The sequence below is a fragment of the Pleurodeles waltl genome, chromosome 5 (genome assembly GCF_031143425.1).
Source record: "Pleurodeles waltl isolate 20211129_DDA chromosome 5, aPleWal1.hap1.20221129, whole genome shotgun sequence".
In the NCBI taxonomy this organism is placed as follows: Eukaryota; Metazoa; Chordata; class Amphibia; order Caudata; family Salamandridae; genus Pleurodeles; species Pleurodeles waltl.
In genome coordinates, this window is record NC_090444.1 from 779,580,656 (window position 1) to 779,595,325 (window position 14,670).

General features: G+C 43.3%; 1 protein-coding gene across 43 annotated transcripts in view; it reads right to left on the bottom strand.

The window, feature by feature from the left end:
- Positions 1-14,670, bottom strand: part of TRDN (triadin) — a 1,868,677-nt gene that overhangs the window by 806,120 nt on the left and 1,047,887 nt on the right. The gene's annotated exons all lie outside the window — the stretch shown is intronic.

The window sequence follows — 14,670 nt, forward strand, 5'->3', positions numbered from 1 at the left end:
AGGGCAGATCTGCTGCAGATCCTCTGCTTACAGGAGACATGAGTCTTTTTCGAAGGCAGGCAGTCTTCCCAGGCTTCTGGAAGGTGTCCTTTGATTCAGAGTTTGTGAAGGAGTGCAGCCAGGCCGGCGGGGTTGGTACCAGGTCAGCTGCTCCTTCCCTTCTGCTGGTGCATCTCTTTTTCGTCCTTTTCTTCTTAGGCCATCAGGATCGTAGGTCTAGGTTTCAGGGGTGCCACCTAAATACTCATTTTAGGGGCATTACAGGGACTGGCAGGTGGTAGCCAATGGGCGGATCACCCTTAGCGTAACTATACCCTTTTCATGGCCACTTCAGCTGGGTAGTGGGCATAACACTAACCCTAGTGGCCCAATTCCTCCAAACAAAGATGGGGAATTTAAAAAGTGGTGTCTACTGCAACTCGTCCACCTTAGGGCTCAGACTGGCATGAAGTGGGCACACTTCCTAATCTGCCTAGTTTTCCTGGCTGTTCTGCCACCAAACGTGGTGTCAGGACCGAGGGTTGGTCATTGCCACCATCTGGTGAGAACTGGGTTGCATTGCAAATGCAGCTAGGCCTTTGTCACTTCCTGCCCTAGAATACCAATGTTGCCTGGGTAGGGGGCTTGCACCCCTGCCAAGTGAAGGCTTTTGTCTCTAGCCCTCAAGAGCACTGGCTCTCATCTCGGGGGTCAGAAATGTGACTAAGGTTGCTGATCTAGTCAGGGCCAGTCGGTTAACACACTAGTAGTTGATAGGTGTTCAGGGGGCATCTCTAAGGTGCCCTCTGGGTGCATTTATTATTAAATCCCTCACTGAAATCAGTGAGGGTTTCTTAATATTAGATGTTTGTTACCATGCATTCCTGGGTTCAGAGAAGCCACCACGTAGCTGAGAAACTCATAGTGACCAGTGTCTAGCACTGTATTTAAAATGGCTTCCCTGTTCACTTACTATGTCTAAGAATCGACAGAGACATAGCAAGGGCATACGTGTTCATGCATATATGCTTCACATGTGTCAAGACAAACTTTACCTATGCAAATGTGACAGAATATACAAATCATTTGCCATTTATACAGCAAAGTCTTTAAGCATAGGTTTGACACAGTGTCAACCTTGCCGAGCTGTAAAATGGCAAAAGCCATTTACCATTCCAGGCACAGTATTACAGCTTTGGACTGGTAAAATACCATCCAAGCCAAACTGGAATGAGCAAAAGCAGCCCCTGACACATGCTCTATAAATGGCAAAAGACTTTGTCACTATCTAGCTCGGCGTGGATAGCACTGTGCTGATCCAATGCTTAAAAACTTTGCTAGATAAACAGACATTTAAGGTGAGCAAATCTGGAGTGTCGCTGGTGTTGCAGAGTGCTCCTTACTAGACCTGCTCTCCGCCTAAACTTGGGAACTACCCAGAGTTCTCTATTCTCTTTTTTGCATTTATATATATATATATATGTGTGTGTGTGTGTATTTCTTTGTACAAATACACATAATAAATATTTTATCTTAAAATATATACATACTATTTAGGCATGTTTTTAACAAATGTGAATGTTGCTTATAGTTAAATGTATATATGTATGTGTATATATGTGTATGTAATGTTATACATATATGTAAATGTGTATGTACATTTATGTATATCATTCTATGCTTAATATTTTCTTAGGTCATTGCAGAATTTCTATATAAGTTGTTTGGTTAGATGCTTATGAGTCTCTGTTTTATTTTATCGATCATAATATGTCAATATTATCTTAGCTATTTATCTACAAGCATTTCACTATTGAAATATTGAGGAAAGATAAAATAATGTTATATAAGTACACAAATAAATTAACTTCAAATACTGCAACACTGGAACATCTGTTTAGACAATACAACGTTAAATCTCAGTATATTATATATTCCTTGAACAGATATTCCCTTACTATGTAATCATGTATCCATAGATTTATTACTTTAGTCCTACTGTACAAGAGAGAAAAAATACTCTCTTGAAAGCTTTACTCTGCCTCATCATCACCCTATACCTTTACCAATCTATCCTCTACCTCCACTCTCCGACTCATCCCAAACCTGTTCTACTACTATGATCTCCAAAATAAGCCTGCATAGACTATTCCCTCTTCTACCCCACCTGGCTCACCCCAAACCTCAGTTTACTACTATGATCTCCCAAACAACCCTACTCTATTCTCCCTCATGCATCTCTCCTTTGACTCACCCCAAACCTTATTTTACTACTATGATCTCCATAATCCTTTTCTACAGAATCTTCCCTCCTCCATCTCTTCTTTATTCATCCGAAACCTCATCTTACTACTATGATCTCCCAAATAACACTTCTGGATTCTTCCCTCTTCTATCTCTCCATTATTCTATTTAATCCAACTAATAGACTTACATTTCCTCCACTCAAATTAACTCATATCTCTGTATACTAATACTAATATTATACTCATATTTCACTATACTAATCCACCACTAACCCTTAGGGTTCTAGAGTAGAATGCTACTCATCAAGAAGTGCTTTGATGCATCTTCAAGGGTAGTAAGCACTATGTAAATACAATTACCCTTAGAATAAGTGATAACTTGTGCTTGGGAACAGGTATAAATATCACGTTTGCACTCTTAAGCATTGTAATTTTATCCTCTTCTTTATGATAAATTTGTATTTTAGGCCACAGTTCTGAAATTGGCACTTTAAGAAAGTTGCATTTTCTGGTCCTAACCATTTGGTGCCTGTGGGCCTGATTACGCATTTGGCGGTTGGACTGCCAGATCGCCAAGGCAGCGGTCCCAAAACGACCACCGAGTTGACGGTCTCTCGCCTGCTGTATTACAATGTTACCGCTGGCCCATCACTGGCATACTTGCCACCGGTGGCCTGGCAAGGGACAAGGTCAGCAATTCAAGGTATATTTTTACATTTGTGTCCATGCCGGTGTGTACATTTTGACTAAAAGGTACACAAAAGTCCACATATGCTTGACACATGTGTAAAAATAGTTTGTGCGTATACCATTCCACTGCTGTGACTGGGCCATTTATGCCCAGTCCAGTCAATGGCAGAAAAATGCTAATTGTACTTACCTGTATTTTCTTTTTTTTCCAGGGGTGAAGAAGGTGCCATGAAGGGGGGGCTGGGTGAAGGGGACCTCGTTGGAGACTGAAGGGCAAAGAAGTATATGGGGAGCTAGCACCCCATTTCCTTCAGTTCTGCCATCTTGTAGCAGGTGGTTTCTCCTGGCACAGTCAGCTCTGTGGAACAGCACATCATAATGTGCATGTCAGTATCCTTTCCTATACCACCCTGTGATGGCTGCTTTTACTCTGCCGCCGTCAAGGTGGTCTGCGGATGGCTGGCAGAGTCGGTGGAACTCTGGCGGTCCCTAGTTCAGGAAACCACCAACATCGTAATACGGCGGTGGGAACGTCAACACTGTGGCAGTTGGACCGCTGCGACCGCCATGGCAGTCCCTGGACCACCAAATTCTTAGTCTGGGGTCATATGACTGGGTGTTGTTGGCAGTTACCCATTGTGTATTCCTCCCAGACTGTGGGGGTCATTCCTAAGCGGGAACCGCCAGAAGACCGTACCGCGGTCAAAAGACCGCAGCGGTCATTCTGAGTTTCCCGCTGGGCTGGCGGGTGACCGCCCGCCCAGCGGGAAACCCCCTTCCACGAGGATGCCGGCTCCGAATGGAGCCGGCGGAGTGGAAGGGGTGCGACGGGTGCAGTTGCACCCGTCGCGATTTTCAGTGTCTGCCACGCAGACACTGAAAATCTATGTGGGGCCCTGTTAGGGGGCCCCTGCAGTGCCCATGCCAGTGGCATGGGCACTGCAGGCGCCCCCAGGGGCCCCACGACACCCGTTCCCGCCAGCCAGGTTCTGGCGGTGAAAACCGCCAGAACCAGGCTGGCAGGAAGGGGGTCGGAATCCCCATGGCGGCGTTGCTTGCAGCACCGCCGTGGAGGATTCCCTGGGGCAGCGGGAAGCCGGCGGGAAACCGCCGGCTTCCCTTTTCTGACCGCGGCGGTCAGAATGCCCCCGGAAGCACCGCCAGCCTGTTGGCGGTGCTTCCTCCGTCACCTACCCTGGCGGTCATAGACCGCCAGGGTAGGAATGACCCCCTGTGTCTTTTGAAGGAAAGGGAAATAGAGTGTTGGCAGGTTGGTCCCTCCTGACAGAATGAATGGAGTGGATTTGTCACCTACCGTACTTGCATTTCAAAGGGTCTGCATTATGCCCTCACAAAGAACTTCATACTAGCCTTTTTCACCCCAGGCATCTTGGGGCCAGGGCAGGAAAAGGAAGAAAATTACATAAAGAGATGTGGTGGGAAGTCTAGTAGTTTCCACCACTTCAAAGCTGGCACCAAGTATAAATATTGGACTTTGAGACCTCCCTGTTCAGAAAAACTCCTGGACCTATGGAGTCATCAAAAAGAAGAAATGCCCAGCAGCCTGAACACGGGCCAGCTGTTTGAGGACTGCCTGCTGCCTGAGACCTGCCTTTATTCTTGAACCCAGGACTACCTAAGTGTCACTATGGTCAGTCGACTGATCTCCTGTTCTGAACTACAGGGACACAACAGGCTCCTGACCGATTGCTTCACCAGAACTGACACAGCGCAACACACCTTGACGCAAGTCCTTGCACCACCTGCTCCTGGCCGTCCACTTCACCAGCACTGACCCAGCACGCTGCCTCTTGACACAAGTCACCGCGACACAGCCTTAGACTGGTGGCTTCATCAGCCAATGCACTGCGACACCAGCACATGAGCTCCTTTGACAGCACCACACTAGCGAGATGCATTTTATGCAGGACCATGCATTGCAGTTCCTGCTTGACGACCCCCCGAATCAACATGGTGCAGGCTGATTCAAACTTCCCATCTTGATTCTAAAGGATGCAAGATACTACCTCAGCATGTCAAACTTCATCTTGTGCCCGGTCTGCACCCCATTTTGTTCTGCCTGATATTGTGGCTTTGTCCCTGTCCAGAGTGGACAGATGACCGTGATCTGTGCTATTTGCTTCTAAATACTATTTTCCCTAAACTCTTTGAAACTGCATTACTCGTGTTCAACTGCTTGGATTTTTGTCATTTTGGTGTAATTTCATGTATTAAAGATTACCCTATTTGTATAGATGTGTGTGGGATTTTTCTTATGATGTGTTTTCACTTTATTTCTCTTTACATATTGCCTCTAAGTTAAGCCTGACTGCTTTTGTGCCAAGCTTTCGGAGGGTTGAGCACAGGTTAATTTAATGACTTTGGATGGTTCACCCTGAAAAGCATTGAGGTTGTTGCTTAAGAAGGATATTCACACTCATCAACCAAAAACCTAATTTTTCACAGTGTCGATAAAGTTAAGACTTAGGTAGTTTTAACTGTTTTTCAAATATTTGTCCATCATGCCCTTCAAAGTTATTGGATGAGTTTGTGACACTGTGTACAGATACACATAATTATCATTGCCAACAGACATGATAATAGTTCTAAACACTCTCATGGGGCAAGCTCTATGATGAAGCATGCCAGTTCAGAGTGGGCAGGATCTCAGCATCCTTTTAACAGAAACACCAATATTACTGATTAGATGTGGGTCAAGAGGGAGTATTAGATTACCTCTAGAGACAGTTTTCTGCTGTCTTGACTTCTTTCCCCAAGCAACATAATGAGTCATAGATCAGTGAGTTCAGAGCCATGTGGTCAAGCTGGTGTCTTGACAGTTGATTGTCTCCTTTTTAAGCAACTGTGACATCTGGCATCGTTTGTAAGACATTCAGATATCTGGGAGTTTAATATACTAATTTGTGAGATACTTGAATAAGGTCAATTAGCCCATTTCAAACGGTTATATGGCGGAACACCGAATCTTAAACTACTACTAACCTTAACAACGAGGTCGGAACACCGACCTCGTCTTTACTACTAATGATTTTACCACGAATGCCTTAACAACGATATTTCGTTGTAAAGGCATTCCTGATAAAATCATTAGCAATAGGCACCATTCACCCTACATCCCTCACCCCACCCCCCAACCCCACCCCAAAACCTAAAACCCCCTGACCCCCCACCCACTCTCCAAAACCAAAAACGCCCCACCCCCCCAACCCCACCCTAAAACCTAAAACCCCCTGACCCCCACCCACTCCCCAAAACCAAAAACGCCCCACCCCCCAACCCCAACCCAAAACCTAAAACCCCCTGACCCCCCCACCCACTCCCCAAAACCAAAAATGCCCCACCCCCCCAACCCCACCCTAAAACCAAAAAACCCCCGACCCCCCCCTCCCCAAAACCAAAAACGCCCCACACCCCCAACCCCACCCCAAAACCTAAAACCCCCGACCCCCACCCCCTCCCCAAAACCAAAAACGCCCCACCCCCCCAAACCCCACCCCAAAACCTAAAACCCCCTGACCTCCCACCCCCTCCCCAAAACCTAAAACCCCCCACTTACCTGAGTCGTCACCTTGTCATCTGCGTCATCCTCCTCAGCCGACTCCCTTGTTTTTACCTTAACCATGCATGTTCGTTGTTCAGGACATGCGTGGTTAAGGCACAAAATAATGAAGTCGTGGTTAAAGAAAGCGTTGTTCCGCTTTCGTTAACCCGGACTTCGTTATAAAAAATTCGGCATAAAGGATGTTTACCATTTCAAACACGTTGTGTTGTGTTTTCCATATCTATGTTCAGGTTTTTTCTTTGCTAAAGGCACCAATAAATGTGATAATCAGTCCTGCCATCCTGGCTTCTAAGTCTATCCCCACAGTGCAAATGTTTCCAGAAGTGCCACCCTTAAAACCATTGTATCTTTTTCAATTAGTGACCATGGATAAATGGTGATCTAGGAAAGGGAAGTCCCAGCAATACTATTCCCAGATCACTAGTGATATATTTGTATCATGTAGCCTGTTGCTGGTGGCCATCTACCCAGAAACTTTGTGATTTTGTGCAGTGCCAAAGAAGATGTGCCAAAATACCACCACTTTGCAGTCTCTGTCTGATAAATTCCATTGCCAATTGGTGAGGTACCAATAAGGGGATATCTTGCAGAAGTATCCTGTGCTGTTGGCATTCCTCGTGGTTATGATAGCTTCTGGAAAAATCTTATCCCATTCCTTGTTGTCCAAAATCATGCCAAGTTTTTCTTACCATCTGCAATGTCCTGGAGCTTTTTGTTTTGACCTCCTCAGCAGGAGGAAATTATAGATTGTGGATACAACATTTTGTCATCTTTATACCCCTTTACCCATTTTTCAAATAATGTGAGTTCCTTCGAGGCTCCTGCCTTTATCAATGGTTATAAAATCCTGATTTAGATCTGTAGATAATGAAAGCATTTTGATTCGGGAATTTTTAATTTAGCTTTAAGTTCTTCAAAGGATTTGACCTTGTCATTCCTAAAGAAGAAGCAACCATGGAGGTGACCTGTTCTCACAAAGGTGCTAGTTACCAAGACAGGGTTTAAAATCCTTGTTAAAGCTTGCAGGTGCGAAAGGTGATGAGAACATCACAGTGGGTTTCCCTTTACGAGCCTTATCCCTTATTGAACAAGAGTGTAGTATTCAGAATATGAAGCTTCCAATTTAGCCTGTTATCAACCAATAAGCCATCCAGCTATTACATGGGTTATGAAGAATAAATACTTCTCTATTTATCTCTTACCTCCTTCTGTGAGATATCATAACTGGGCTGTCTGATAATCACAGAAGGACTGTCACACCTCCCATGTTTGCTAGTGCTGTGTGTTACACAGGACTTCTTGCTTCTCCAAATTATGTTGTCTATAACGGATTGAAATTGCCAGTAGGGTACATTGACAATGCCATTGGCAGATGTTTGAGAGAGGTAAAGCACTTTTTACAAAATAGCCATTTTATTCACTGCCACTCTTCCAATCCAGGAAAATGACCTCATATGCCAAACCTGCACCACTACCTGACCACTCACAAAAGAGGGAGACAGTAAAGTTAGCCAATTTGCACTAAGGCGTATGTAACCTGTACCCCTATGTAGGTCACAGCTTTAGAAGCTCACTTCAGCTAGAAGAAGAAGGGTCTCAACCTAATTTTGTTGGTTTAAAGCTATTAATTGTGAAAACTTTAAGTTTTTGAAGGTTGGTTTCAAAACCATTGACCTGCTGGATATCCTCCAGTTCCCTTATTATTGGTGGAAGGGATTACCAGCATTATATCATTCACAAACATAGTTAGCTTAAACATGGCATGTCACTGCCTAACTTAAACCCATGAATGTCCATAATACTAGCAAAAGCCCCCTTGAACAGGACAATGAGGTGCAGTGAGAAGGCACCTCTTTCTTGTATCCCTTTGACTTTCTATGTTCTGAAATGTGACCCCATTGACTTTAATATTTGCTCTTGGATTTTGATAGTTAGCCCACAATCAGGTCAGAAGCAAGTTAGCAAATACATCTTCTGCAGCATCTTATTCAGAAAGCACCAGTTCACTCCGATAATGGCTTTTTCTACATCTGTGCAGAGCATTAAGATATTCTTCCTTACCCTTTCTTCACTAGATGCAGAACCATTTTTGTATTGTCAGCACACTGCCATCCATTACAGATTCAGACTAGTCAGTTCCATTACACTTGGTCCTCAAGCAAGTCATCTAGATCTGGGTTAACAGTTGTGTCTTTATGTTTAATAAGGAACTAACTCTATACAATCCATGTTCTACCCCTGTCTTGTTTCTATTGGGCATTTCAGATACAATGCTGTTATCACATCTGTAAAGGGCATATAGCCATGACAATGAGAGTCGGTGTGTTGGTACATATAATACATACTATCCCTGTCTTGTTTTTTGATGATAGTAATTGCTTCCTTTACCATAGAGGGGATTAAGTGCCGCATTTCTCTAAAAGCATAGAACAGACAAGTCACGATTTGTGTCAGCTCAGTTACAAATGTTTACTCAAAAAATAGATGTGAAGCCATTCAGCATGAGTGATTTCTCTATTTTCAGGCTCACTACTCTCTTTTTACATCCTCAATCAGAATCAGGACTTTTAATCCCTCCATACATTAAGAAAGGATGTGCAGATGCTCTGCTTGATTGAACTAGGCATCAGTCTTATCATCTTATACTATTTCCTCACTATGTAGGTTCACCTAAAACACTCTGAAGGCTTCTATGATCTCTTCACCTTTTCTAGCAGGGTCAGCTGTTGTTCTGTATATTCTCTTAAATCGTATATTGATCACTTTGGGTAACAGCTTATTTTCAAATGTTTTTTTTGCTTTACTACACATGGCATACCATTTTTGTTTTATTCTTGTCACAGAGTATTGCACGTTCTCTGAGTCAAGAGCACTCTCTCAAGAGCTTGATCTTGCACCAGACTTTGGGGCACTGCATGGTTTTAATCATCTCCTATAGCCATAGTAGTTGGGCTTTTAAATTGTCCCTGATTCCCCATCTCATTTTGTCACCCTTGAGAATTCACTGAGAAAGCCTTTGATCAATTCCTTTATGGTGTCCCAAAGAGTAGCTCCCTCAGTCCCATCTATACCATTTTCACAAAATGTTTATATATTCCTTTACCTCCTCTTTAACTGCAGCATCAAATCGTATATTATTGTTGTATCTCCAATACTTAAATTCCATCTCAATCAAGCCTATCTCCAACTCATTGAATATCAGAGAATGGTCCAAGAGTGCTATATTCACTATTTTGAGCTTATGATGTGGGATGTAATGTCCTACGAAAACACAGTCCAGTGTGGCATCTGTTTTGTGTACCAGCTTCATTGGTCTTAGGGTCATAGATAGATGAAACAGTATAAGTACAAAATCCTAGAGCTACAATAAGCCTCAGCAACCCCCATCCCTCAATTGCTCTCACCATTTTTACTGTGCCTTGGACGTTTTCTGAGCAGAATATGGACACCCTTGCCTTTCTTAGCATTCACACTGAAAGTACTGTTGCAGGAACCAAATATATCTGATTCTATGCCAGTCCCTTCTCAATAAATGGATGTCATGCAATAGGCAGCAATCACTTTGAGTATACCTCAGCAGGTTTAGGGCTTCTAGTATCTTGCATGGTGTGTTCAAATCTCTAACATTAAAGCTGACTATCTTTATCCCCACTCATATATTGGTTAACGGCTGTACTTAATACCCACTTCCAACCTCTAGTAATTGATTGGAGCTTGTATTTAAACTGTAGTTCTGCCTACTGTCCTGGATGTAGTCCAGATCCCTATCCTCGACCTTAGCGTCTCAAAGGCCAGCCCAGACCTTTCATCCTCAACAATAAAAATAATAAACTAGGATACCTACCAATTACCTTTCTTGTTGCTAAAGACAATACCTATCTTGTTCAAGGCTTTATACCATTCATGCTTCCACAAACAATTAATTATTAAAGGTCTGTGCATTAACTGTACGTTCACTTATGGAAGTCACCTTACTAACCCTGCGATTCGGGTTGAGAGTTGTCATGCTTCATTCAATGTTCCATGAGATGCTTAGTTTCTGTAGCTGTTGTATGATGTCTGGTCTGGCTTTCACTATATTCTTTGGTAACGATGCCTTGATAAATAGGAGTACATGATTTTTAAAAGCAGCACGTGTAAATGTTTAATGGTAAACATGCCCCTACAGTGGCAGTGCCTTAAAAGCTGTTTGCACTGAAAAAAGGTTATCATTTGAATGCTTTATTAATGTTAGTGTAGTTATCTCTAACTAGGAGCAAAATAAAACAAAAGTACTTTTAAAAAGTTACTTTTAGCTTTCCTAAAGAATAAGAAGCCAGTTTGCCTGCATTTCCAACTGTCACCATTGAGCTGAAATTGTTGATTAGCTGTGAATAGGTTTGCAGAGCTGAGACAAATTATTTGGGTGTGAGGAGGTGTTCTGATCTTCTGACAGGATGATCATCTGAGCAGTGCTGAGGAACTTAATTATCTTCAAAGGTGTCTTTCTTGTCATAGGCAGTTATAGCTCACACTTGGGTCTGACCCTCTTTTGTCCTTCTACCCAGATAGGCACCAATCCCAGTGGGAAAGGAGCTGCATCCAGAGCTGGTTTTGAGTGATCACAGTGGAGGGTATGTTCATTTCCATCGCCGCACCTCTAGGGTTGGCACAGGAGCTCGGCACAGGTGAAGAAATGTCCTGCCATCTTGGTTTTAGGTAGAAAGCTTCACTGTGGGGTTGTTTGCCGTATGGCACACAGGAACTGTTACTAAAGTGGAATTGTCTTGAATATTGCTCAGGGAGGAGGCAGGAGTTACCCACCAACAGGGTACTGCCAGTCATACATGTGGCACACCTGCCCACCCTCTTCAGAGCACTACTGGACCTGTGGAAGACAGAAGAAGGATTGCACATGGTGTTGTGATCTGTGAGGAAAGCACTAAGGGCTGGAACTGCTCCACTTGTACCAAAGACTAAGAAGTAGACTCAAAAGGTCAGTTGGTTGACCTTCTGTTTAGCACAGGGACACAAAAGCTGAAAGAAGCCCACTTTCCTGAGAGAACCCAGCTGACCAGTTTCAACTGAATCTGCCCTAGACTCTGCTGATGGTTGCGTGAACGTTTAAATGTGGGCTTAAGAACCTAAAAAACAGTTGGATACTGCTATAAACTGTTGTTTTGCCTCTTTTCTAGATAGCATGCTAGGTTGCCTAGACAAAAAAAAATCTGAAACAACATGATTTTGTGTGCACGCTAAGGCGAAACCAGAAAGAAGTAAACTAAACATAGAAAACTGAGTCACCATACAGTAAAATATCTTAAAAGGCCGCTGGTGCCACCTGGTGACCATTTCAGGGAATCGACGATCAGAATAGGTGATTTTGAAGTGACACATCATTTATTTATAACAACGAAACTGTAAGTTATTGCAGTTATTTTGCATTCTAGTAAGGAGGCTTGCTCTTCACCGAACAGGATTTCATATTACGTACTGAAATTAACGAAATATTTCAGACCTGGGGTAACTGGGAGATGGCAAAGAGTGTTCCTTTACTTCAACTCATAGGATTGGTTAAAAAGAATGACATGGACAAAAAGAGGGCTCGCACTGGTCATTATCAAATGTCTAAGTAATTGAAAATGGAAAAACATTACAGGCGCGGAAAGTAGGAGTGCGTGTTTTGCCGCAGCAACCCAAAAATGACAGTGCTGGAATTCAAAAGGTGATCGGGGAATAAATATGCCTTTAAATTCTGAGTTTTTCTGGTTATATTTGCTGCGCGTTCAAAGACAAATGTCAAATTTCAGTCTATGTCTTCTAACAAATTGCTGTTCAATTGGAAACTGGCTTTTACTTTTATTTATTCGACTGCAAAGGTAGGAGATTAGGAAAAGGTGACACAGGGGGAAATGGTACTGGGGGAAAAGGTAGTGAAATGAAAGGCCATACATAGGATGTCTATTTTTCCCCACACACAATAACTTGTACATACATACAAACGAAATAATAATAAATACAAATATAATAATAGGATCAAAATAAATGAAGACACTCTTCTTGGTGATACACAAATGGTAAATATTATGCGCTATTTAGTTTTACCAGTAAAATTGCATGTTTATGCACATTTATTGAAATTTCGATGGAAAATGTGCTGTGTGTAATTGACTGCTACCCCAATAGTCCTCCAAGCAAGAGTGGCACGTCTGGTGCTGAAGGGGCAGGGCGGAACAGGGGGGGAGTAAACATTACATTTATTTAAATAAAATAAAAAACACCTACTTACCTTCTCCCTCACCGTGCCTCTCCTCGCAGGAAGGCACACACTCCCAGCCTGCCCTGCGGCCAATCCTGATGCTGCTTCGAGCAGCGTCAGGATTGGCTGGGAGTTCTCAGCCAGAGTGCTCCCAAACAGACTGGAATCCTGTGCAGGCTCTCTCCAGCCTGGCAACTGTGTCTCCAGAGCCTACTGCGCATGTGTTTTTGGCTGGCCCGAAACGGCCGACCAAACATACATGTGCAGTGAGGGGAAGTACTGTGCACTCCCCCTTACTGCTCGTCACCACCGTGGCCCTGCCCCTTTAAAAGAAAACGATAATAAAGATTATTATAATTTTCTTTTAAAGGTTTTGCAGCTGGCGCTGCTGGCAGGGGGTGACACTCCTCCGCCCTAACGAAGGAGCCGCCCCTTCCTCCAAAATGCACTACGTGCTACATACCACGCGGCTGTCACTTTCCTGCTGACTAGGCATGGCACACGTGCTACGCTTGTTTTTTGTGTGACACTAGGACTTTTCAAACCCTATGACTTTGCTGATATAACATTGACAGTCCTGAAAATAGTTCCAGCACTACTGAAATACAGTAGTTTTTATATTTGCTGGTACTTCGGAACACCAAGGAACTGGACTCCTGCACTGTCACTGTAATAATGCTATGGGAAAGTGGGTAAACACTCGATTGAACATGATATCTCAGTGTTTTAATGCACCTGTTGTCAAACTATATGTGTAATTTAAGTGAAATCTAATTCTATCAGACCCGTCTCTCCCTGAGGTTGCAAAACAGTGCATAACATAAAAAGGGTGTGTGGGTGTGTGAGTGAGTGCGTGAAAGTATTGATGGATGGATGGGTTTCTGATTGAAAAGGTGGATGGATGGGTGAGTGAAAGGGTTGATGTAAACATGTAAAAGTGAAACAATGGATGGATGACAGAAAGAGAAGAAGGGGTGGATGGAGGGATAAGTGGAAGAATTGATGAATGAATAAAAGGGAGGGTGGATGGATGGGTGGGTGAGTGAAACAGTGAATGGATGATGAGAGAAAGTATGGCTGCATGAATGAGTGAAAATATGGATGGCTAATTGAAAGGATGGATGGATGGATGGGTGGAGTAACAGGGTGGATGGATAGATAAAGTGAAAGAGTGGATAGAAGGATGAGCAAAAGAGTAGATGGATGAATAAAAGGATGCTTGGATAGATGCTTGTGTGAAAGAGACAAGAGAGCTCTTCTGGGGAGTATCATGATGACTTGCTTCATTTGCTTAGTGCCATAAGAGTATCTGTTTTGTTTGTGGAATGCATAGTACAAGAGGAGGGGTGAACTCAGCAACAATAAACTGTTAAATTGCATGATGTGTCAGTGTTATATAGTCTCTGGTTCTGGAAGTAGAAATCCATTGGCCTAATCCAGGAGGGGATGAAGAACAGCGTGGTAGCCTGGATCTCAAAATCCTCAATGTGTAGGAAACAGTGTTTGTTACCTAGTTTACTTCAGTTTTTAGGGAGAGTTAGGAATCCACAATTGATCCAAGGTTCTGTAACTTTCTGGAAGTGGTCAGGGAGGTCTGAGTAGCAACTGAATGCTATTTTCCACAGGTAAGGATCTCTGTTTTTTAAACTTGGAGTTTCACGTAATAATGATACATTTATCAGTCCAATTCAGGGAGGCTAAGGTTGACAGCTCAAGGGTCTGCAGACCAAATTTTTAAGGGCTTGTGTTGCCCTTGCATCACACAAGGCAACACAAGGGCAACGCAAGCCGATACAAGAGATTTACTATGCTACGCAGAGCCACCTTATGTTCTACATTGCAGAGTAAATTTGGAGTAACACAAGGCAGCTCTAGTTGCTGCCTAGTGTTACTCTGCCCTGGTAAAGTGTTCAATGTGTGAAGCTTGGTGTGCC